This window comes from Sus scrofa, chromosome 6, assembly GCF_000003025.6.
Source record: "Sus scrofa isolate TJ Tabasco breed Duroc chromosome 6, Sscrofa11.1, whole genome shotgun sequence".
Classification (NCBI taxonomy): domain Eukaryota; kingdom Metazoa; phylum Chordata; class Mammalia; order Artiodactyla; family Suidae; genus Sus; species Sus scrofa.
Window position 1 is genome coordinate 20091463 of NC_010448.4, and position 26054 is coordinate 20117516.

General features: G+C 44.5%; 1 long non-coding RNA gene across 1 annotated transcript; it reads left to right on the forward strand.

Annotated features, from left to right (window-relative positions):
- Positions 70 to 25060, forward strand: LOC106510490. The gene is made up of 3 exons (XR_002344545.1): positions 70 to 4825; positions 7130 to 7194; positions 24682 to 25060. It is a non-coding gene; the product is annotated as an uncharacterized LOC106510490 (long non-coding RNA).

The window sequence follows — 26054 nt, forward strand, 5'->3', positions numbered from 1 at the left end:
CAGTCACATATGCACATATACATTCCTTTTTCTCACATTATCATGCTCCATCACAAGTGATCAGATATAGTTCCCAGTGCTATGCAGCAGGATCTCATTGCTTATTCATTCCAAAAACAATAGTTTGCATCTATTAACCCCATCCCACTCTCTCCCCCTCCCCCTTGGCAACCACAGGTCTGTTCTCTACACACTTAACCTTTTAATTCCAGCATCTATCTATATTATATACTTGGCACATGCACTTCAGAGAAATTTTGATTTTAATAATGATAGTCAATTGGGTATTTTCCCCTTCTCGGGAATCACCCAAGGAGCAACGATAATGAGAAATAAATGAAAATACCATAAAACTAAGAGACACTAGAGAACCAAACCTCACAATCAGAGGACAAGCTGACAGAAACAGCCCAAGTATAGAGGGTTACAGATGATACCTATTGTCGCAGTCACAAAAAGCTGGCCAAACAAGCTTCTCAGCAAAGAAATGGAAAGTAAAGAAGTGAAACCATGACCAGAATGAAGGCCAGTATGGAAGCAGCATAAAGGAGAGCAGGGACCACAGAAAACACAATGAGGGCCACAGAAGGGAAAGGTGACCAAAATGAAATAGACATTAACAAAAGATTTTTAAAGACTAGAGAGAAAAATGACAAATATGGCAGTCAGCAGAGAGCCAGCAGACCACAAAGAAGATAAACAAAATAAACAGAAAAAAAAATTTCAAGATCTAATTTAAGAACATATTCAGAAATGAGAATTGAGTATACAGCATGGAAGGGTACTCCATAGCCTCTGGGAAAAATGACGCAGAATGATCAACACTGAGACAACTCCCAGCAGGAAACAAATGGCACGCTCCATTAAAGTAAATCAAGGAAAGTTTAACCACGGGACTCTTTACAAAGGTCTTGCAGGATGCTGGGAAACCACAAGGAACAGTGCAGTGTTCTGGGGTTCCGGGTAGCATTCGCAGCTTCCTGCCAAGACAACAACAGGGTGCTGGTGGGAGGGAGTGGTCAGACACAGCTGTGGGGAGTGGGTCACTTGGTGGAGGCAGCCAGTCTTCAGATCCTGTCAGGGGAATGAGGGCCCTGACCTCACTACCCCGCCGCCCCCACCGCCTTCTCATCTCTTGCTGGTGCTCCTTTTGGCCAAACCCAACTGGAATCCAGAAGACAAGAGCGCCCATTGGTATAAACCACACACGTCAGCCTCCTGGGACCCAGCAGAGTAAACAGAATAGGGCGTGGATCTGGAGGAGTGTCTGGGAGAGATCCAGCATAACCAGTAAAGTTGCTGGACTTCAGGGACAAAGAAGGAATCCTTGGGCATCACGAAAAAGTGGATTCAGTCATCTTAAGTTTGGTCCCTAATTTATTGCCTAACCCCAGGAACTTGAGAGAGTGAAAGGGCATACTAACAATAGGATATTATAGGTGGAAACCAGCCCTCTCCCGGGCATACTATGATGTGTGGTTTCCCACCTACAGACGAAAAAATCGGAATGCCTACAGACTTCTCCACAGCAAGATTTAATATCAGAAGCTGGGGAGTAGGAGTGGGAAATGCCTAATAAGTCCTCAAATAGGAGCAGATATGATCTATGAATTCTATACATATGTGGCCATTCAGATTGAAGGGCAGCACAACATTTCTGAATATGCAAAACTCAAGGAAATACGGTTTTGGGAATCCTTTAAAAAAGTACTTGAAGGCAAATTTTAGCCAGTTCTAGTGTTGAATGGAGAAAATCCAGCAAAGGAGCTGTCAATATGCATGGAATTTGTTATAATAGGAGTCTAAAATTAAGACGAAAGAAAAACTTTTAAAGTTATAGATTGGAGTAGTAATGTCAACCCTGGCAGTAATCACATGGTGTAACTAGAGCTGAAAAGAAAGCAGAGATGGGTGTACACACCAATTTTCTCATCTTTTATAGGATCTAAACTATTATTTATTTACAGCTACTGTATGAAATAACAAGAGTGTGCAAATATGGATATGAGTCAAGGTAAACATTAAACTACATAAATAACCGATTGGGTGGTCGTGGAGAAGGAGGGAAGACGTGAACAGACAGGAGTTCTGGTGTTGGCCACAGTAGCATCTAGAGAGGACTATCCAGAGAGAAGTAGAAGATTTGGGTGTCTTCCGTGAAATCACAACCCTAAGATGAACACCAGAACACAAATTCAGACTTTCCAGATTTGTCAGAAGAGACATACAAGACAAAAGCCATATAATGAAAAGAAAAACAGGAAGCAATCAAAGCAGAAAAAAAAAATCTAAAATAAAACCAAAAGCAGGAGTTTCATTCTGAACATCAGAGCAGAAGGGCGTGCAGTAAGACAAAGAAAGGCTTTTAATGATGATAAGGAATTCATTGTACAGTGAAGACCTCAGTTATAAATATCTGCAGCAAGGGACACAATGTTCATGAAGTAAATTCCAGGAAATAGAAGAGGGAAAAGCCAGAAGCTTATAATTTGTCTCAGTCAGCCTAGGACTGATCAACTGGACTCCCTGCCCCAATTTTATATAGTAAATTGTACTCCAAGGACAGAGAATGAGCTTTTTAATTTACCTGTGGAAAATATTCACATGGACCACATAGTAGGCCACAAAGACAACCTCAATAAATTCCTTAATAGATCACCAGGCAGTCTAACTCAAAATTTAATCGTGTTAGAAAACAAAACACCCCAACAGCTGGATGTTTTAAAACAGTCTTTAATAAAACCCAGAGTCAAAGAGGAAATCAAAACCAAAACAGCAGACCAGATAGAAAATAGCAGTGATGAAAATACTACACAGAAAACAGAACCTCTCTGAGGGCTGGTTGGCCATAGCCTTCAAGATTTAGGCCAGTTTTTCCACTCCTGGGTTATTCTTGTTGCAGTATATTTACATGTGTGTAAAATAACGTATACACAAGTATGTCTACTGCAGCATTTTTTGCTACTATTGGAAAGACTGGAAACAATCCAGATTTCCATTATTAGAGAACTATGTAATTATGATACATCCATTGTGGGATACTGGGCAGCTAGCTAATGAAAATAATGAGGTCGCTTTCTATGTCTTAATAAGAAAAGATTGCCCAACATTCATGACAGAGTGAAACAAACTAAGAGTGGAATAATGTGTGTGGTGTGCTACCAGTTTGTATTGGACCAAATTATGTCCCCTCAAATTCATAGGTGAAGCCCTACCTTCCAATGTGACTGTGTTTGGAGATAAGTCCTTTCAGGAGGTAATTAAGGTTAAATGAGTCCACAGGGTGGGGTCCTAATACAGCAGGACTGGTGTCCTTATAAGAAGAAGAGACAGCAAGAATGTGTGCATGCAAAGGAGTGGCCAGGGAGAACAAGGGAGAAGGTGGCCACCTGCAAGCCAAGGAGCGAGTCCTCAGGAGAAATTAAACAGCTGACACCTTGATCTTGGACTTCCAGCCTCCAGAACGGTGAGAAATAAATTTATGTTGTCTAAGCCACCCTGCCTGTGTTATTTTGTGGTGGCAGCCCCAGCAGATTAACACGGGGCGGGGGTGGGGGAGAAAATTCTCTCTGTGTCAATAGATATGAGTCAATATGGAGAGACCTATGGGTATAGAGACATCCATGAGTGTATGGAGTGTTTAGGGAAGAGCGCCCGATAAAGTGGTGACAGAAATGGCCCAAGGGAGGAAGGATGACTAAAGAGGTGGTGGGGGAGCTGCTTTTTGTTATATACCCTTTGGTTCTCATAGTATTACAGGTATTTTCATTTAAATACATTATTTTCAATTGAAAAAGACAAATCATCTGTTAAAAAATTCAGCAGCTGCAGAATATTCGACCAAGGGTTTATACTATAATGCATTTAGCATAATTAAATTATATACTTAACCCTTTCCTTCTGTGCTCTGTGTATATCTAATGTATAAATATATAAGATACATGTCACATATATGTCCATGTAATAGATAGATCTATGTGTAATTATAGATGGTATTCGTATACTACATATGTTATATGATAAGCTAGATAGAAGAGTAACTATATCATAATTTATCCATGATAATCAGACATTACATTTCCAGCACTTTGTATGTAATTAATCATCCTAGGAACAATTTTATGCATAAAAATGTTCATTAATGATGATACCCAGAAGTGAAATCACTGGGTCGGAAAGGGAGATGTTTTACTAACAAAAGTTATTTCTTTAATAGCACATATAGGTGTTTTGGTTTGAAAGAATGCCCATTTGTTGTAAAGAATTTGGAGAACATAGAGAGGTTGGAAGAAGAAAACGAAAGCCTGTGTATTCTGAGCATCCAGAGATAGATGCTTTTCAAGGCTTTTCTCCACGTGCCGGTACTTGCGGCAGTCTCATTGTTAAGGCCCGGGGTTAGTGTTTTACGGTGAGGGCCCCTATCAGGACAAGCAGTGGAGACCTCCAGGACCAAGAGTCAGTGCCGTCGTGGTTGTAGTAACATGCAGGGTGGGGGGGGGAGCGGGTAGTGGAGAAAAGATCCTTTCCCTTTGCAGTTAAGCAGCCAACAGCCCTCACAGCGGAAGACACACACACCGCGCCAACCTCGGCACCTGCTGATTGTAGGACCCCCAGACAAACGCCAAGCAGTGGAGCTGGTAAAAAGCCCTGTGGCTCTGTCACCAGGGATCTGCCTCCCAGGCCTCCCCAAGCTGAGAAGGAAGCAGAGCCCCCCGCCCCATGCCGGTGCGCCAGCCTGGGCCCAAAGCAGAGGTACTGGCCTGTTCTGAAAGGCAGATGCGATGCTGAGGATCCAGAACTCACTGAGGATGCTGCCAAAAGCCAGGTGGGTATACTGGGAATCCTGCAGCGACACCACCCATGGGAACTCCTCTTCGTTGACCAGACCCTCCTCTGAAGTCTCCGCAATGTTGCTTTTCTGGATGCCGCAACCTGCAGGGGGTGTGCAGGGGCCTCACTGCTGGGGCCGCCGCTGCCTAACCAGACCTCAGGACCCCCTCGCTTTCCTGCTGCTTACCCGCTCCTGGCTCTCCGTGTTGTCACCACTAATCCTGCTACCCTCGATTAGTTTCCTAGTGGGTCTTCTTCCCTATAAGAGACCCTTGGTGGCATCTTTGAATCTAAAAATAATGTTAGGCTGCCAATAATCACTCTCATCTTTTGAGTGCTCAGCACTTAGCAAATAATTGGTGTCTGGAACGTTTTATATACATCAGCGGTTCTTAAGGTGTAGTCTGGGACCTTTGGGCGTCCTTGAGACCCTTTCTGGGGCCTGCAAGGTTAAAACTATGAGCACACTAAGGCTGCGTTTGCTCTTTTCGCTCTCATTCTCTCAGAAGAGTACATGGAATTTTCCAGACACTACATGATGTCTTCTTCACACTGAGGGCTAATAGCATGTGTGAACCCGGATATTCTCATGTTTTAAATTTTTCCCCGGTTTTAATTTGTAATACGCTAAATATGGAAAGATATTAACTCCATAAGCAAAAACTCTTTGGGGTTCTCAATAATTTTTAAGAGGATACAGGGGTCCTAAGACCAAACGGTTTGAGAACTGCTGATTTCCACAACTTCATATAGTTCCTCCTGCCCTCCTAGAAGGGGGCATTGTCATTTTCGATTTGCAGATAAGAAAATTGAGCTTGAGAACAGGTAAGCCCTTGTCCAAGTTACATGGCTGGTAGGATACAGGGTTGGTCCAGATGAATCCAAACGCCATACACCCAAGGTGGCTGTATTGCCCTGTGTGTATGTTTTGTAGTCATAGAACCATGGAGAGTGTTAGGATGATAACCAGGAAGCACCTTTTGAAACTCAAAGCCCCAGCTTGGGGCTCCTTTGCAGGCACCCTTGTAGGATGGGTGTTTCACCCTCCCTGGATGCTGACTCCCCCCACTGCCCTGTGTCCTCCCTCAACAGTCTACATGCCCTGTTCCCAAGTTGTCCCCAGGCCAGGGCTCCTCACTGGACCCAGGGGTGCCCATCTCATCCTCGCCTACTCAGAGTGGGGTACAGGGGTTCTCAACCCGGCTGAACATTTCGTGTGCCTGCTGCCCAGCCCTTCCCAGACACCTGGGGATGGGGCCTGGGCACTGGTATTTTTAATAAGCTCCCCAGGTGGACACTAATGTATATTTGGGGTTGGGAACCACTAGTGTTTCAGGAAGGTCCTGGACACACAGTGTCCCAGATCTGATTGACCCTCATGTTTTGAGACTTGGGGAGCATCACTTGCCTCTCTGGGCCTCAGTTTCCTTTTTAGAGAGGCGGGGTAACACACGCCTCTCCTAAGAGAAGAGGTGTATCCCCATGACTGATGATACTAAGCCCAGTGGACTATTCCATCCCCCTACTGCCCCGTGTAAACCACTACTCCAGTTGCCACTGCATGAGCACCCAGTGCTTGTTTCTAAATTGGTGGCCGTGGGAGTTCTCCTATGGTGTAGCAGGTTAAAGATCCAGCATTGTCACTGCAGAGGCTTGGGTTGCTGCTGTGGCACGAGTTCGATCCTTGGCCTAGGAACTTCCATTTGCTATGGGTGCTGCCAAAAAAAAATTAGTAGTCCTGGGTCCTGTGTGTCTTGTGGTTGGTCATACAAGCTAACAAGGTCAGGTTATTGGTGGCTTCTTTTTCAGCCATTCTTCCAACTGTACAGAAGCATTGCTAAGCTCGGGGCTGGGCTAACAGGGAAAGATTTCAAGATCCTTTCCCCACCCCGGGGAGGTCACAATGCATGGGGGAGATGGACACACTGAAGAGTGACAGTGCACAGAGAGACCTGAGACACAGGGAGTGTGCCTGGAGTATACAAGGGGGGCATGGATTCTGCCCAGAGCATTAAATCTGGGAGGCCTTCCTCCAGGAGGTGACCTCTGAGGTGAGCATCAGTGACAGAGAATTTCCAAACTATGGTGCTGGAGTCGACTGAACCTTCAGTATAGTCCTTAAAGGGCCACGGCAGACCTCTCCGTGCTAGGGCACCATGTAACCAAACATCCCTATGACTTGACACTTGGAGATTTTGCCAGAACAGTGACAGAGCTGGTTGTTAGCAAGAGGATGTCTATAAGGCCACCAAGTGCTTCAGAGTCACCAAAGACAGGAATTCCTTTTCTCCCCCACCAGGACACTGGCCATCTTCAGTGAACGCAGCACGAACCAACCCTTCCCAACCCAGCAAAAGCCTACAGGTGTGTGATGACTTTTGTTTTTTCAAAGCTCTGGTTGGCCGGTTCATTAGACCTTATAAAACCCTTGAAAGGCCAGGATATAATGAGGACATCTGTCTCAGAGAGGAAATGTTTGCCCTGAGGCTTTTTATGAGGCACAGGGGAGGCCTTGCTCTGTCTGTCTCCTTGGGTCGCAAGGACGGGAGTGGCTAGGAAGGTGAGGTAGTTCTCTTGACAAGTGTGTGAGTGCACGGGTGAGCGAGGAGGTGGGGCGGGGGTGCTCTCTCCTGTCTCCCATCTGACTCCAGGAGGATGGGAGAGAGCCAGCTGGGGTGGCAGCAGGGCAGGGCAGAGCCCGCTTTACTCAGGTGCCCCCTCCCCAGCTGCCCCTTTCTAATCTGGAATCTTGGTCCTGGAGGTCAGGGAAGGGGCTGCGGCTGTCACTTCTGCCAATTGAGACCAGGCAGTCTCTAAGGCACCTCCCTGCCCCAAGGGGTCAGTTTTGAAATAATGATAAAAGTTTAAGGGTAAAGAGCTTCAGAACAACAGTGCTCAAGTAGAAACCCTCAAGGACCAGGCAAGGCCTGGGTTCCAAGTGTGCAAGATGCATCTCAGGCCCCATCCAGGCTTGGGGAGGACGTCCTGATGGAGCTGGGAGGTGGGCCCCAGGAAGAACAGGGCAGGGGCTGTGAGTGGGGAGGCGGGTCTCAGCCAACCTGCTGCCCAGGGGATCTCTCTGCAGCCTAAGGCCTCTTTTCCTGAGCTTCCTCTCACCAAGGATTAGCCCTGACATCAGGCTGCTGAAGCCACAGTTTCCTCCATCCACAGCCCATGCTCCATTTCTCTGCCTGGTTCCCACCAGCCACGCATGCTGCTGGGAGCAGAGCACTGTGAGTCACCAGCCCCTGAGCCCCTTTCTGAGCCCCTCTCTGGTCATCAAGGACCATTTCCTTTCCCGGGACAACCCCCCTCCCAGGTTCCACCATCGGCTAAAGTCAACACTCACTGGCGGAAGATCGGGAGACGCAGAGCAGCACCAGGAACATCCCTCTCATCGCAGCCACCCCCAGAGAGAAGCGCGCAGACACCATGGGCAGCTGTGAACACAGAACATCCAAACACATGGGCTTTTCCTCTCCTCCCCCAGGTGGCGGTTTCCCCCGGGGTCCCTTTCTTTCCTCTGGCAAAGCTTCCGAGATGTGGGAAACAGACCTGTCACATCCCTATTTTTTTGGTTCCGTGCGGTAAAGAGCCAGGGACCAGCCGCCCAGCACCAATATTTAGTGGCAGCTTGTAAGCGCAAAGAGAGGAGGCAGCCCACACTGGTCAGTTTTCTCCACAATCCAACCAGGATCCTCAGGTTCCCCCAGAGCTGGGTCTCAAAAAAGGGTCATTTTTTGACTCGTGGAATCCAACCCTTGCCTTAATCTGTAGCCATAAAATGCTCGTGAAAGAAGAAGCAGGGTTTCCATGAAAGCCCACCCTGGTTTTGCCCTCCTGCTAAGTAAGCTCTACTGGCTTAAGAGATGCTGGGTTTTCTTTTAACTGGTGACAGCTCCTACTTTTACTTAGTCACAGCCCTGGGAATTCGCTCAGGTCGCTGACACAATAGCCCTGTGCGGTGGGCACTCTCACCCCCATTTTACAGATTCAGAAACTGACACTCAGAAACATTGAGAATCCCACCCAAGGTCACAGCCGCCAAGTGGAGGAGCTGGAATTCAAAGCCCAGGCGTGCTCCCCCTCCACCGAACTGCCAGGCCTGCCCTCGCCTCAGACAATGCACAGTAGCCCAAGGAACCTGTGCCTGCCGTTCTTAGTCACCATGTTCGGCTCATGACCCCGGGTGTTTCTTGTTGTCAGGATGGTTCTCAGAGTTGTTCGGTGAACTGCTCCTGCTAAAGGAGAAATGCACTCACTCGGGCCTTACACCGCAGAGCCCAACAGAGGGATTCCTTCTACCACCTCAGGAAGAGTGTTCCATTGTGGCATCACAGTTGCCATGGTGTCACCAAGCAAACGTCTGGACATGGGGATGCAGGAGGAGCCAGGATGAAAAGCCTGCCTGTTTCCTGAACTTGGCAGGGCTATTCTGGAAGTCTGGCTCTCTCCAAGTCTAGCCGAGACGACATCCCTCTCGCTAGATCACAGAGTCCTGTCCAGTTGTGGCTGCAGCCTGTCTGCCTTCTTAGTACTGCCCTATGTCTATCTGAGTCTCTCTGACTGGACGGGAGGAAGCCCACGACGTGGGTGGCTTGGTTTTTTTCAACTCCTAACAACATTCTTACACCCCCGGTATGGTTTCCTGGAGGCTCAAGCCTAGTTTTCTTTAGCCTCTTGGCTTGCGGGTCCACCTGGAGCTACCAGAAGGGCCCTGCCAGACCACAGGGGCAGGTGGATCTGCATTTGGGCCACTATAGATAGCTCTGGCTTCGGCGTAAACGCCACGACTGCAGAAAAGTGTTGAAAGCATTGTGATAAGATTTAACTCCTTGGAACCAGAGGGCTCGCAGGCTGCTGGTGCAGGTGCATAAATGCTGTTTATTGGACAGACAGATGAATGGTTGATGGAGTAAAGGATGGCCGGACAGAAAGCAAAGCCTGGCTAGAGAGACGCTTCTATCTCTTCCCCTCACGGTTTCCCTGGCATCCAACCTATGTGCCTCGCCAGCCTCCGTCACCTCCAACACCAAGGTGGTCTTGGCTTCTTCTGGGAGACGGAATGGGAAAGATTTTTGGCAATGGGAGAAACGGAAGTTGTTGATCCTTCACTCTGCTCCGCGTTGCAGGTCTCAAAGAGCTTTCACATAGGTTTTCATGTTCATGATTCATGGTCAGCTGCCAGGAGGAGGGAATTACCCAACTTTCCAGATGGAAACGTGGTGCCTCCGGATGGGAAAGTCACTTCCCTAAAACCGAATACCTGGAAAACGTGGGCAGAGCTCCAGCCCAGATCCTTCCAACTCCAGGGTGGTCAGCAGTCTCCACATATGCATTTCTCAGCCTGGACCGCATGCTGCCTTTAGAGGGGTTGGAAGTAGAAGCAGTGATTAGGGCAAAGTCAGGGGCTGCTCTTTAAGAGTGGGGGTGCTGAGGTTAAGGCACAAGATCCCAACTCTTTCCAGATTCCTCTTTATTTCTACATGAAAAGCCATGTGCAAGCTGCCAGAAACACTCCTCACAGGAAGGATCTAGTAAAAAACACTGTAAGAAAGGCTCAGAATCCTACAGGGGTCAGCAGACCTTATAGACAGTGGGCCTCAAATTTCCATCCTCTCTGGGCCACTTAAACAGACCATCAACTTTAGGTAAATTTTTTTAAAAATCTGTCGCAATGTTTTAAATAATTATGTAATTTTTTAAGGTTAATAATATAATTTTTATTTTACATCTTTGAGAGGAAATCTATTTGCAATCATATGCCAAGGGCCCCATATCCAGGACAGTGACAGCATGAAACAGATGTAGTTTTTCAGCCTGTCACTTTCTATTTTTACTCTTTATTTTTGTTAATTTAGAAAATCCTGGAGTTTCCTTTGTGTCTCAGTGAGTTAAGAACCCGACTAGTATCCATAAGGATGTGGGTTTGGTCCCTGGCCTTGCTCAGTGGATTAAGGCTCCACTAGTTGCCCTGAGCTGCGGTGTAGGTGGCAGATGTGGCTTGGACCCCACATTGCTATGGCTGTGACGTAGACCGGCAGCTGCAGCTCCGATTCCATCCCTAACCTGGAAACTTCCATATGCCGCAGGTGTGGCCCTAAAAAGCAGGGAAAAAAAAAAGAAAGAAAGAAAGAAAGAAAGAAAAAAAATCCTAACTCTCAATTAAAGGACATCAGAAGTCATAGCATGTTCTGGCGGTTCTGTCAGATGTTCAGTTCGGGGTGTTCAGATTGAACATAGACGTTACATTTCTTCTGGGAAGTTGAAAGTTTCATCCTGAGAGACAGTGATGGTTGGATTTCTAGTCTACTTGGTTGCTCTTCCATCTGGAAAACATTTCATGTCCTGTTGCGGTTTTGGAAAATGGTTTTTATTTTTATTTATTTTTTGTCTTTTTAGGGCTGAACCCACGGCATCTGGAGGTTCCCAGGCTAGGGCTGGAATCACAGCTGTAGCCACTGGCCTACACCACAGCCACAGCGACACAGGATCCAAGCCGATTAGACCCCTAGCCGGGGAACTTCCATATGCCGAGGGAGCAGCCCTAGAAATGGCAAAAAGACCAAAAAAAAAATAATAATAAAATAAAGTTATTTAATATAAAAAGAACATTTAAGGGAGTTCCCTGGTAGCCTAGTGGGTTAAGGATCCAGTGTTGTCACTGCCATGGCTCTGGTTTGATTCCTGGCCCAGAAATTTCTGCATACGTCAGGTGTGGCTAAATCACATCTTAAGATCTTTTTTTGTTTGTTTGTCTTTCTGCCGCTCCCGCGGCCTATGGAGGTTCCCAGGATAGGGGTCTAATCGGAGATGTAGCCGCCAGCAACAGCCACAGCTACGTGGGATCCGAGCCTCGTCTGCAACCTACTCCACAGCTCATGGCAACGCCGGATCCTTAACCCACTGAGCAAGGCCAGGGATCGAACACGCAACCTCAAGGATTCATTAACCATTGAGCCACGACGGGAACTCCACACCTTAAAAATCTAAATCAAACTTATCACACAACCAAGAGCTAGGACATTACCATTATCTGGCGTCTACCTACGTCTTCCATCCTCTCTCTCATTCTCTTGCTCTTTGTTTAATATGAAGTTTATCCATGTGTATATATAAACTTAACTATATATTGAGTAGCTGGGCAAGAGTTTCCCTCGGGTATATATACTAGAAGTGGGGTTGCCAGGTCAGAGGAGCCGTTAGGATATATCTGTCCTTAGAAGGTCATACTAAACTCTCTTCCAAGGTGGTTGTACCCGTTTACACTCCTATAAGCAGTCTCTGTGGATTACTACTGGTCTACATCCTTTCCAACACTTGCTACTGTCAGCCTTAATTTTGGGCCAGTCCAACAGATATAAATGACATCTTCCTGCTAATCTGCACTCCCCTAATTACTCATCAGGTTGGATATTTTCCCACATGCTTATCGCCTCTACGAGTTCATGCTTGTGTCTTTTGTCTTTTTTTTTTTTTTTTTTCTGTTGGGTTGCTTGCCTTTTTCTTACCGCTATAGAGGAATTCTTATTACTTTGTGAGTATTGCTCCTTTTCTATATTGCGAGTATCTTCTACCAGTTGTGGCCTGTGTTTTTCCTTTTAATTTATTTATGAATTTTGAATAAACAGGTCTTAATTTTAGTTTTAATGAAGTCAAATGTATGCATGTTATACAGTAGGTCCTGGTTGGTTACATTATACTTTTAAAATTATTATGATGATTTATGATTGTGATTTTATTCAATGATTGTTTGGATTTAAATAATATTTATTGTGTTATTTGTTTACTCTTCCTTTTTCTATCTTAGGCCCTTATATCTCCTTCTTCTACCTCTTTCCTGAAGAGCATCTTTTAGAAGTTTCTTTGTATGGATTTCTTAATGACAAAATTTTCTCAGTTTTTGCTCATCTGTAAATGTGTGTCTCTCTCTCTTTTTTTTTTTTTTTTTTTTTTTTTTTTGGTCTTTTTGTCTTCCTAGGGCCACACACGCAGCACATGGAAGTTCCCAGGCTGGGGGTCCAGTCGGAGCTGTAGCTGCCGGGCTACATCAGAGCCATGGCAACGTGGGGTCTGAGCCGCGTCTTCGACCTACATCACAGCTCAAGGCAACGCCAGATCCTTAACCCACTGAACGAGGCCAGGGATCAAACCCATGTCCTCATGGATGCTAGTCGGGTTCATTAACCTCTGAGTCACAACGGGAACTCCTCTCTTTCTTAAAAAGCCGTTTCAGTGGTACACAATTCTAGGTTGAGAATTATTTCCCTCAATTTTTAGAAGGTTCTCTTCCCCTATCTTCTGGATTCTGTTGCTGTGAGAAAGGGTGCCTCAACATAACTGTTGTTTCCTTATAAATTATCTGTCCTTTCCTTTAGCCCTTCTTAACACCTTCCTGTTTGGGGTGTACTGTGCTTTCACTAAGGTGGGTTGAAGTATGAATTTCTTTTTATGTTCTGTTTAGGGTACGTTATACTTCCTGTCTTTGTGTTTTTATATTTTCTTATAGATTCTAGAACTATCTCAGCTATTACCTTTTCAAAATTGCCTATTCTTCAGGCTCTCTCTTCTTCTGGGACTCCAAACAGACATACATTAGACATTCTTATTCTATCCTTCACATCTCTTATTATCAGTTTCATATTTTTTGTTTTTGTGTCACTGTGCTGCATTCTGGGTGATTTCTGTGGCTATACCTCTCAGTTTACTAATTCCCTCTTCGCCTATTTCTAATTAACAATTCAATCATCCTCTGGAGGTTTTTTCCAATTTGACAAACATTTTTATTTCTCAAAGATCCATTTTTTCAAGATCTCTCTGTTTCTGAAGTTCCTGTCGTGGCTCAGTGGAAACAAATCTGACTAGCTTCCACGAGGACACGTGTTTGATCCCTAGCCTCTCTCAATGGGTTAAGGATCCAGCGTTGCTGTGAGCTGTGGTGTAGGTCAGCAGCTACAGCTCTGACTCGCCTCCTAGCCTGGGAACTTCCATTAAGCCATGGTGTGGCCCTAAAAAGACTAAATAAATAAATAAATAATTTTTAAAAGATCTCTGTTTCTGATAGTCTGTTGTTGGTCCTCATTTTTGTCATTGCATCCTTTATTTTATTTTATTTTTTGCTTTTTAGGGCTGCACTCATGGCATATGGAGGTTCCCAGGCTAGGGATCCAAACGGAGCTGTTGCTGCCGGCCTACACCACAGCCACAGCAACGCAGGATTCCAGCTGCGTCTGTGACCTACGCCACAACTCACAGCAATGCTGGATCCTTAACCCACTGAGAGAGACCAGGCAGGGATCCAGCCCGAAACCTCATGGTTTCTAGTCAAACTTGTTCCACTGTGCCACGACGGGAACTCCTGCATCCTTTATTTCTTCAACTATTTCATATGTAGCTGTTCTATATTCAGTATCTGACAGTTCCAAGATCTGCTGTTTGAGGGGGCGGGGTAATTCTAAATATGTTTTCAGTGTTATCTGTTAACTCTCAGACGGATTGGCTTGCCTTCCTATGTGACTTCCTAGTGCGAGTTGGTTTCTTCTTCATCTATGGGTGTCTTAGATCATCTCTTCCAGAGAGTTTGCTTCTGCCTCTGGTCACCAGAGGGCGCCAGTGCCTGGGACTGCGGCTTGGTTTCCCACCGTCTCCAAGAGTTAAGTATTTTAACAGCTGTGCTGCTCAGAGCACTTGCCTCTAAAGCAACTGTGTTATCAGCTCATTTTTCTTGAAATATCCTCCTAAAGCTGCTTTTGTGGGAGCAAAGATAAGTCAAAGGATGTGTCTTCTGCACCGTTTTGCAATGAGAAAGCTCCTCAGACCACCCAGTCTGCAATGATGCTCAAAACCAAAAGGGCCTGAGCATTGCAGCAGACCACACATTAGAAACCGGCCTCACAGACTCCCCGGAGAGCTAAAGGTAACTTGCAGGTAGTCATCGCTGTGTTTCCTATCGCACTGTTGGATTTGTTCGTTGCTGTCGTTTGGTTTGATTTTGGCTGCTTTCTTAAACACATCATGCTCTCAGATTCATTATCCCAGCAGAAGTAAATCACACTGGGGTCGCAGCCACTCCTTTCCTGAATTACAGTATTTACACGTCTATTTTTCATCACTATTTTTATATTTCACGGAACCCCTTTTAGCCATCCTCTCATTTTTGTGAATTGGGTCTATAAAACCGCTCAGGCCTGTTATTCCCACAGGCCCAGGTGTGGACCTGAAACCCTAGCCAGGCCCTCAGATCCTCCCCTCCCTGGAATCTGAGTCTTGAGCCAAAAGGCAGAGAGGCCAAAACAGCTGGAGCCACAGGGTCAGGCCAACCCAGGCCCTTCTGGCCCTGCGGCCGCAGTGAGGGCTCCTCCCTGACAGGGCCCCTCTGTGAAAAGCTCAGGCCCCAGCAGCAAACTTCTCCATGGCCGAAGAGTCAGAGATAGTTTCCGTTGCTTCTGACCAAAGAAAACTTGACTGATCCTGTGGTTAGAGTAGCGTTTATGCCTAAGAATTTTCTTTGCGTGTCCGGTGACTATCGCCTAATAAGGTCTCTTCAGCAATCCAAACAACAGCGGTCACTGACAAGCTTATATTATCTATTTCTTATATTATCTTTCATCATGGTCCATCCCAAGAGACTGGATATAGTTCCCTGTGCTGTACAGAAGGACCTCATTGCTTATTATTCTAAATGTAATAGTTTTCATCTACTAACCCCAAACTCCTAGTCTATCCCACTCTTCCCCCACCCTTGGCAACCACAATTCTCTTCTCTATGTCCTTGAGCCTGTTTCTGTTCTGTAGATAGGTTCATTTGTGCCATATTTTGTTTTATTTTATTTTGTTTTTTAGGCCACACCTGTGGCATATGGAGGTTCCCAGGCTAGGGGTCAAATCAGAACTGTAGCTGCTGGCCTGGGCCACAGCCATAGCAATGCCAGATCCGAACTGTGTCTGCAACCTCACCACAGCTCACAGCAATGCCAGATCCTTAACCCACTGAGCAAGGCCAGAGATCGAACCTCATGGATGCTAGTCAGATTTGTTTCTGCTGAACTGTGATGGGAATTCCCACTTGTGCCATATTAAATTCCACATATGAGTGATATCATATGGTATTTGTCTTTTTCTTTCTGACTTCATTTAGTATGAGAATCTCTAGTTGCATCCATGTTGCTGCAAATGGCATTATTTTATTATTTTTTATGTCTGAGTAGTATTCCATTGTGTATATATACGACATCTTCTTAATCCATTCACCTGTCGATGAACATTTAGGTTGTTTCCATGCCTTGGCTATTATGGCTAGTGCTGCTGTGAACATACAGGTACATGTATCTTTTTGAATTGTAGTTTTCTCTGGATACATGCCCAAGAGTGGGATTGCTGAATCGTACGGTAGTTCTACTTTTACTTTTCTGAGGAATCTCCATACTGTTTTCCATAGTGGTTGTACCAGTTTACATTCCCACCCAACAGTGTAGGAGGGATCCCTTTTCTACACAGCCTCTCTAGCATTTGTTATTTGTAGACTTATTAATGATGGCCATTCTGACCAGTGTGAGGTGATACCTCACTGTAGTTTTAATTTTCATCTCTCTAGTAATTAACGATGTTGAAGATCTTTTCATATGCCTACTGGCCATTGGTATATATTCTTTGGAGAAATGTCTAAATCTCCTGCCCATTTTTCAGTTGGGTTGTTTGTTTTGTTGTTGTTGAGTTGTATGAGTTGTATATTTTGTCAGTTGCATCATTTGCAACTATTTTCTCCCATTCTGTAGGTTGCCTTTTCTTTTCTTTTAAAGGTTTCCTTTGCAAAAGCATGTAAGTTTGATTAGGTCCCATTTACTTATTTTTTATTTTATTTCCATTGCTTTGGGAGATTGAACTAAGAAACATTTGTACCGTTGATGTCAGAGAATGTTTTGCCTATGTTCTCTTTGAGGAGTTCTATGGTGTCAGGTTTTATGTTTAGTCATTAAGCCATTTTGAGTTTATTTTTGTGCATTGTGGGAGATACAACCTCACATTTTTCATGAAACATACAACCTTGTCCACTGAGCTTCCATTTCCTACTTTGTGACAGAGACTTGGGTACAAAGACTATTTCACATTCCTCTTCACACTATGAAAAAACAAGACAGATGCAATGCTAAAACACCACTGATATTTGTCAGCATTGTAAGAGTTGAATCGGGAGCAGTGGGAACCTTAGGGGCTAGAGAGCAGGGACCCTATTTTAAGGGGGTAGCCATGGCCAGATTCCATCAGCAACCACCAGCTTACAGTCTGTGTAGGAAAGAAAATCTTGCCTACTATTTAGAAGGACAGAAAAGTCCAAGGCAGACATGAGTGTGTATGCACGCAGGCATTAAAGATTTGCAGTGCAAAAGCGAACTAGGAGGTTTGGACTTCGTGTTTGAATTTTGGACCTGGAGACCAGGCTAGGGTCTCCAGTGCAGCATTGAGTGTCCAAGAGCTGACATGGTGACCCCACATCACAGATCTTTATTGGCCCGGGTCCCATGCAACAAATGCCTCAGCAGCCGCTGAGGATTGGAAGGATGAAAACCAAATGTCACAAGGCAACTAACTCCTCTCATTGCTTAAGACTGAAGACCATCATAAAGTACACATGCACACACACGTACACGTATAGAAGTGTGCACATGTGCACATACACATGCAGGCATGCACACCTGCATACACATGAAGAGCTCCCATTCCTACTCCCACCCCCCACCATGCACATGGCACCTTCATCACTCAGAGATGCCTGGCTGGCACTCTGCAGATTGGAACTGGCCCATTTATGACGCCATATAATGAATAAAACTGGACTTATTTCCAACAATTAAAAACATTAAAAGATTTTCCATAAAATGATGGATTTCTGACTTCTCTAAAAAAAAAAAAAAAAAAAAAAAAAAAGAAAAGAAAAGAAAAAGAAAAGCCCTCCAAGTGTCTGGTAACATTTGGCCTGCATTCCAGCATGGGCAGCTTGGAGCTCAGGGGTGGCTGCCCCCTCCATACCAACCATTCTCTTAGACTGCCACAGGCCCCACCACTCCCTATTATCTTACACCAGACTGCCCTGTTGTGGTAGACCTGTGGGTGGAGCATGGAGTCAGGGAGAACAGGATGAGAAGATAGGGACAGAGACAAGAAGAGGAAGAGGAGGAGAGAGGAGAAGAAGAGCAAGGTGGGATGGATGCTTCCATCTTACAGTAAGGTACAAGGTGATTTAGGAAGACTTCCTCCATCTGCCAACCACCACCATGTCTGATGAAATCATGATTACCATTTAGTGGATAGCAGGGCTGGACCTGTTTTCTGGGGGGTTACATATATTACTGAAATTCTTGTTAAAATATTAGCAAATAATCCTGCAGAAAATGTTTTTGTACAGGTCTCCATAAGCAAGCATAAAGGATTTTTTTTTTTTTTTGCATAACCCATTATACTAAAGAAACAACATTGCTTGACTATGCTGGGTGAACATAACAGTTCGTTTTCCTGGGAGGAACTTTTCCTGGACATGAAATAAATCAACTTGTCATTGTATTTCTCAATGTCAATGACCAAAGCAAGCCCTGACGGAAGTGGAAAATGGGAGCTACACATGTTTTGTTGGAGCACTGGGATCCCCTATAGCAAGAGCCTGATCCAACAGCAAACCCCCACGTCTTGCCTCCGCTGTCTCCTGCTCTGTGGGGCTGGCAATTGCCCAGTTCCACCCAGGACCCTTTTGCTGTCTGGGAAGTTGGAGTTTCCGAGACCATGGTGTCTAGCCACAGGCTGGCACCGTTCGAAGGATAAAAGCTGCCCTTTTCCAAGGATCCCCTTGCAGGTTGCATTGGCGGTCTGCTTTCTCTAGTAAAGACGGGCGTGCTCAACGATACTGATGCTTTTGAGAACAAATTCTGCCGGATCAGGACTCTCAGCCAGTACATAGAGGGCAGTGCCACCCAATGCCTGGACCCCCAAAAGGTCTTGGTCATCAACTACTGAAGGAGAAAAAAAGCAAGCTAAAAAACAGGCTGCCGACTGTGAGCTCATCTCTGGCTTTGTTGTTTTGTCTTTTTTTTTTTTACATATATTATGAAAAAAGCAGATGTAGAAAATATCTGAAAGACCACATCCACACCCCTGAGGTGCAGATTGAGACTATGAGGTGAGGAGGAGAGAGGGATCTTTTGCTTTGGCCTCATGCCTCTGGGTACTTTCTCTTGAATAAGCACCTGTTACTGTTTCAGAGTAAGGAGCACTTACTGGATGCAGGCTGCCATCCTTCTGGCTGGCGTTGCCGTGGCTCGAAGCAGTCAATTTTTAAAACATTCTGTTATGGGAGTTCCCGTCGTGGCGCGGTGCTTAATGAATCCAGCTAGGATCCCTGGCCTCGCTCAGTGGGTTGAGGATCCTGTGTTGCCGTGAACTGTGGTGTAGGTCACAGACTCGGCTCAGATCCTGAGTTGCTATGGCTCTGGTGTAGGCCGGTGGCTACAGCTCCAATTAGACCCCTAGCCTGGGAACCTCCATATGCTGCGGGTGCGGCCCTAGAAAAGGCAAACAAACAAACAAACAAAAAAAACAAAAAAAACCCAAAACCAAACCAAAAAAAAATCTGTTATTAACAAGGATTACTATATTTCCAAAAATATATCACATCTTTAACATTTATCAGCCAATAAGCACTGGCTGAGTAAGAGTTAGAATGAAAAGATCTTTTTTTGGAATAAAGTGTGATATGTCTAAACCAGACGCCTAATTAAGGAAGGACTCCAGGGGTCCCTCACAATAGAACACAACAGTTGAAGACTGGTGCCCCATCTGTCAGAGTGGCCCTTAGGACATTCTGCCTCACTGCAGAAATAGACATCCTAGATTCTTCCACATCGGCTTACTGAGACAGATGGGAGGGACAGTACAAGCTTTTAAAATATTCTGCATAATGAAATAGGAGGCAAGCATAATTTCTTCTGCAAACTGAAAGACAATGGTTATCTCAAGGAAAAGCATTTTGGAGTTCTCGTTGTGGCTCAGTGGTAATGAACACGACTAGTAACCATGAAGATGTGTGTTCGATCCCTGGCTTTGCTCAGTCTGTTAAGGATCCGGCATTGCCATAAGCTGTGGTATAGGTCACTGACTCGGCTCAGATCTGGTGTTGCTGTGGCTGTGATGTAGGCCGGCAGCTACAGCTCCTATTTCACCCCTAGCCTGGAAACCTCCATGCGTCGAATACAGCCCTAAAAAGACCAAAAAAAAAAAAAAAAAAAAAAAAAAAAAAAAAAAAAAAAAGAAAGAAAGAAAAAGAAAAGCGAAAAGCACTTTGTGAATGAGTTGCCAGCCAAACTAGTCCCGTTTATTATGGAACATCATTTTTACTTGAAAGTGTGACTTACAAATGATGGCCATTCAGACTTGAGTATTTGGCAGACATTTTCTTGAAAATAAATGAAGTGAGGCTGTCATTTCAATGAAAACAACTAAAGTATGTGTTGGCAATGATGAAATTTGAGCTTTCATGTGAAAATTAACATTTGGAAAAATTGTATTGACCACTGTGAGCCTGACAGCTTTCCAGCATTTAAATACGAATCTGATGAGTCAGGTGGTAATATTAACAAACATGATTTATAACGTTTACATAATGAAAACATTTGGAAAATCTGCACAACTCAACAAACCAGTATTTTACAAATGACCAAAATATGATGTTAACATGTCACACATGGGTGAAAGATATATTCAGAGAGCAAGGCAGGCATTCCCACTGTGGCTCAGCGGAAACGAATCTGACTAGTATCCATGAGGACACAGGTTCGATTCTTAGCCTCAATCAACGGGTTAAGGATCTGGGTGTTGTTGTGAACTGTGGTGTAGGTCGCCGACTTGGCTCAGATCCTGGGTTGCTATGGCTGTGGTGTAAGCCAGCAGCTACAGCTCTGATTGGACCCCTAGTCTGGGAACTTCCCTATGCTGTTGGTGTGGGCCCTAAAAAAGACCAAAAAAAAAAAAAAAAAAAGCAAGGCAGACCAATGAATTTCAATATAACAGAATAAAAAAAATATTGATATGGTTTCTCATTCAACACTGCAACTAACCCTTTAGGAAACACTATCAATTGTTAAGTTTGGACATAGTATCAAAGAAGGATCCCTACGGTTATCTAAAAAGGCCATTAAGGAGTTCCCGTCGTGGCTCAGTGCTTAACGAATCCAGCTAGGAACCATAAGGTTTCGGGTTCGATCCCTGGCCTTGCTCAGTGGGTTAAATCCAGCGTTGCCGTGAGCTGTGGTGTAGGTTGCAGATGTGGCTCGGATCTGGTGTTGCTGTGGCTCTGGCGTAGGCCGGTGGCTACAGCTCCGATTGGACCGCTAGCCTGCAGGTGCAGCCCTAGAAAAGGCAAAAAGACAATAAATAAATAAATAAATAAATAAAAAGGCGTTAAAGTAGCCTACCTTTTCCAACTACCTATCTGTAGGAAGCTCAATTTTCTTCATATGCTTCATATACTAAAATAACATTGCAATAGATTGAATGCTGAAGCTGATGTGAGAATTCAGCTGCCTTCTATTAAGACAGACATTAAAGAGATTTACAAGTATGTACATTAATGCAACTCTTCTCCCAAATGTCTTTTGTCCTGAAAAATATGTCAACATATAGTTGGTTTATTATTTTTAGAGAATTAAAATTTGAATGATCATTTTAAATTTTATTTTAATTTCTAATACTTTATTTTTTGTAGATATACTCTATATAAACAAAAGTTCTTTGGAGTCCCCAGTAATTTTTATGGAGTAAAGGGTTTCTGAGACCAAAAAGTTGGACATCCAGTTGTTTACAGTGGAATTTGTGTTTATAGCTTTTTTTTTTTTTAACTGGCCACTCTCATGGAAGTTCCTAAAGCCAGGGGTTGAATCTAAGCTGCAGCTGTGACCTGAGCTGCTGCAGTCGGATTCTTAACCTACTGCACCACGGCAGAAGTCCTACAGCTTTTTTGGAATGTCGTACTAGGAGACTGACCTCAGGGTCTTTGCACCTGCTCCTCTGACTACCTCATTCATTATGTCCAGTATTGGTGATAAAGGGGTGTTTGGAGGGAAATTATCCATCACCTTCCCTTCTCTGACTTGAGCAATGGTCATTTTCTTTAACCTGAATACTGTCCTAAATTGTCCCCTATACAGAAAATCTGGAGTCCCACTGTTCAGGTCTTAGTTTAAACATCCCTTCATCATTACCTAACACCAGAGGGACAGTAGAGTTACTTCTGCGAGTATTTGCTTCGTTTCATTCTTCCCCACTCCATGAGGCTAGTTTCCTTGTCTCTTTTGTTCACTGGTGATTCCTCAGTTGCTAGGACATTTGTTCAAAGAATGAATGCATGAAGATGTGTGTTCGTGTGTGTCGTCAGACCAGCTGAGCCTACGGGCTGTGGACTTTGCAGTTGACACATGGACATGCAGCGTGAGAGCATGGCTGATATTTCACATCATTTGTGGGGATACTTTTTGAAAAAATCAAACTATGTTGAGTTTCATTATGGACTTATAGAATTACATTTATTTCATTATAGACTTTCTAGAGCATTTACAAAACAAGACCTTGCTGTGTTGGTTGAAGGAGAGAGTGTAGGGACCAAGAGAAGGAATTAGGCCACCTTCTTCCTGGGATCTCCTTTCACTGCTTCCTCTCCAGGGAGAAGGCAGGGTGCAAATAAGGATTTTTATCTTAATGCGGATTTGGAAAATGTGCAATTCAGAGAGGCTCTGGGGGAATTCACTGGCAGACCCAGAAAATCAGTTTTAATAATGAGGAGAGAAGGAAATGATTGTCAAAATACGAATTCATTAAGGCTTATTCCCTAGGGGCCTCTTTTGGCAGTAAAGATAATTAAGCTTAAGTTTTAAAGGTCAGTTTTAACCAGCTCATGAGACAAATGGTAGCAGTGACATCATCCTAGTCCTCTGTATCTATGGCAACAGAATTTCTGAGCCAGTGATTAAACATCAAACTACAACTACTGCATTAGTCCCAGCACCCAGCCGCAAATAAATATTCAAGAAAGTGGGTGAACTTTACCTTTCCTCTTGGGCTATGCCAGCCATTTACTGAGAAAACAAGCAGCAGAACCTGCTGTTAAAATTGCCTGCTGATGAAGCCAGGTCACCGGCCCTCAGCCTCCTCTGGAGCCTTGGGCAAGAGGAGGGTCACCCCGCAAGGCAATTGCTTTTCATTCATGTATTGGTCTCAAGTTGGAGAGCAAAGGTAGCTAGAAGGTGATTGCTTGCGCATTTGAATGATCCTTTTTTAAAAGAACAACTGTTTTCTTCCCTAATCATAAAAATAGTGATTAAATAAGAAAACAATACCGTAATTCTCACCTTACCCACATTCACCCCCCCCTCCACGCCCTACACCTGCCCTTATCCACAGATTTGCTTTTCATGGTTTTAGTTACTCTCATTCAACTAAAGTGGGAAGTGGAAGGTTCCAGAAAGAAACAATTCCTAAGTTTGTCATTGGGTGCCATCCTGAGCAGTGTGATGATGTCTCTTGCCAACCTGTCGGTCCCACCCAGGACGCGATTGTCCCTTCGTCCAGCGTATCCACTCCCTACTGTTCGTGTAAGAAAAAACATAGCACATGTGAGCCCCTAATAACATGTGTTTGGACCACGCATGTCCACTTACATGTGGATTTTTTCCGATGAATACATGTACATGATCTGAGGTTGGTGGAATCTGAGGATGGGACCATGGATACAAAGAGCCACCTGTAAACTTATACTTGGATTTGAGGGTTTTCAGTTGGAAGTGGGCCGTGGAGGAGTCAGGTCGGCGCCACTAACCCCCACGTTGTTCAAGGGTCAAATCACATGCTGAACACTTCAAACCTACACAGTATTGTAGGTCAGTTGCATCTTGATAAAAATTTTTTAAATTAAAGTAATTTTTAACACAGTCCCTATCCCAATTCTGAGGCTTATTCAGAGCTCAGGAAGTTAGATATTAAGCATTTTGTTGTTTATTTAAAAACATCTATTGCGATATGGTTCACATGCCATCACCTGCCTAAAGTTTAAAATTCAGTGGCTTTTAGTATATTTACAAATTCATGCACCCACCACCACAGTCAATTCTAGAACATTTTCATTACCATTGGCAAAACCCAAACCCACTGGCAGTCACTCCCTATTTCCCCCACCCTCCCTCTCCAGCCCCAGGCAAACAATGATCTGCTTCTGTCTCCATGGATTTGTCTCTTCTGGATATTTCATCAAAATGGGATCATACAATAATACATGGGGATAAAGGGGATGGAGAATGACTGCTTAATGGATTGGGGAGTGATGAAAGTGTTCTGGTTGACAACATTGTAAATCTGTTAGAACACCACTGAGTTATACACATTCAGATTGTTTAAATGGTCAACTTCATATTACATGTGCTTTGCCATGCTAACTTCAAAAAACCTGAACTAAGGGAAACTCATATTTGCGAAGTCATTGGACAGGATCACATCTTACTTAAGGATTAGTCATGAATATTAAGTGAATTGTGTTTTGTCACATTGTCTTAAGAGAATTAATCAACATTACCAGTGAAATGTCACCCAACACAACAAATATTTAAACTTATTTAATTAAAACAAGGAGTGTAGGCATTTTGTCTCTTCAATAGCAAGGTATAACTTTAACAAAACCTATGGAGTTAAAAATATTTTGGCTATAATATGAAACATGCTGTTGCTGCATTTCAATACACGATATGATCTGCGTGAATATGAAAGCCTTGGGCTGTCAGGGTAGGAGGCTGGCATCACCTTGCTCTTTCTCTTTATTTACAGGAAAGAAAGATTGAATGAACCTTCCAGCGTTTTCAAGTCATTAAAGCTTGAGCAGCATGGAACTACATCAACAGATCAATTTGTTTCCTCATTGGCTGCTGCCCAGTTTCTCACCCCGCCCTCAGGACCACCTGGTTCAGCCTGTGGACAGGGGAGAAAATCATCTGCTCCAGAGGTTGGCTGATCCTGAAAGTGATAACGCTCAAAGAAATGGCATCAAATTCTAGAGCAAGTTCAAAATTTCTACCATGTTTGTGCTCAACATCCTTTTCCCGTCCCCAAAGGGAAACTTACGTTCAGTTTCTAAACGGTTTGGGACTTTGAGAAATAAAATGAGTTAAGAATACTGCAACCAGAGTTCCCATCGTAGCTCAGCAGAAAGGAATCTGACTAGGACACAAGTTCGATCCCTGGCCTCGTTCAGTGGGTTAAGGATCCAGCGTTGTTGCTATGAGCTGTACTGTAGGTTGCAGACGGGGCTCAGATCTGGCATGGCTGTGGCTGTGGTGTAGGCTGGCAGCTACAGCTCTGATTCAACCCCTAGCCTGGGAACCTCCATATGCTGAGAGTGAGGCCCTAAAAAGACAAAAAAAAAAAAAAAAAAAAAAAAATTGCAACCAAGCATGCATACAGTGGTTTGTGATATTGGTTGCCTATTAAAATCATCTGGGGGCTTCTATAAACCTGCATGCCCTGGTCTCCCCACAAACCAATTGAATCAGATGCTGGGGGCAGCGACTGGGCTCCAGCAGGGCTTTAAAGCTGCCCAGGTGATTTCCAATGTGCAGAGGAGGCTGGATGTAATGGTGTGAGAAACTTGACAATTAAGAAGTTTGAAATGCCTTCCAACTGCCTTCCAACTTTGCATGAATAAACCTGTAGGAGGAAAGAAAATTCTGCTCCCAAAGGAGCCTTCAGAGGTTCTGTGCTGAAAGCTCTAGGGAAGCTGAGCAGATGGAAGAAACACAAGGGACAGAAAGACCGTGGTTCCATTCATTCATTCACCCACCCGCCCACACCAACTACACCACCCACACCACCACACCCCTTTGTTCATGCCCTCACTCATTCACTCTGCATTTCATAGGCTCCCCTCTATGCTAGACCCTGCTCTGGGCTCTGGGGAAACAGATCCAAGGAAGGCCTGGTACCCACCCCCAGAAGGCCTGCAGTCTGGCAGGAAATGCTTTGGGAGAACTGTGTTCTGTGTGTCCTGGAGCACTGAGAGAACAAGGCAGGAAGACACCTTCCTAAGGAGGGGTCACCTGGTTGAGATCTGGAGCAGGTGTGAGCGAAGTGCTGCTCTTGAGAAATTAGCAGCGGATCCCCTGTGGACGTGGTTGTCATCTTGAGCTATGCCCTGGAATCACCTG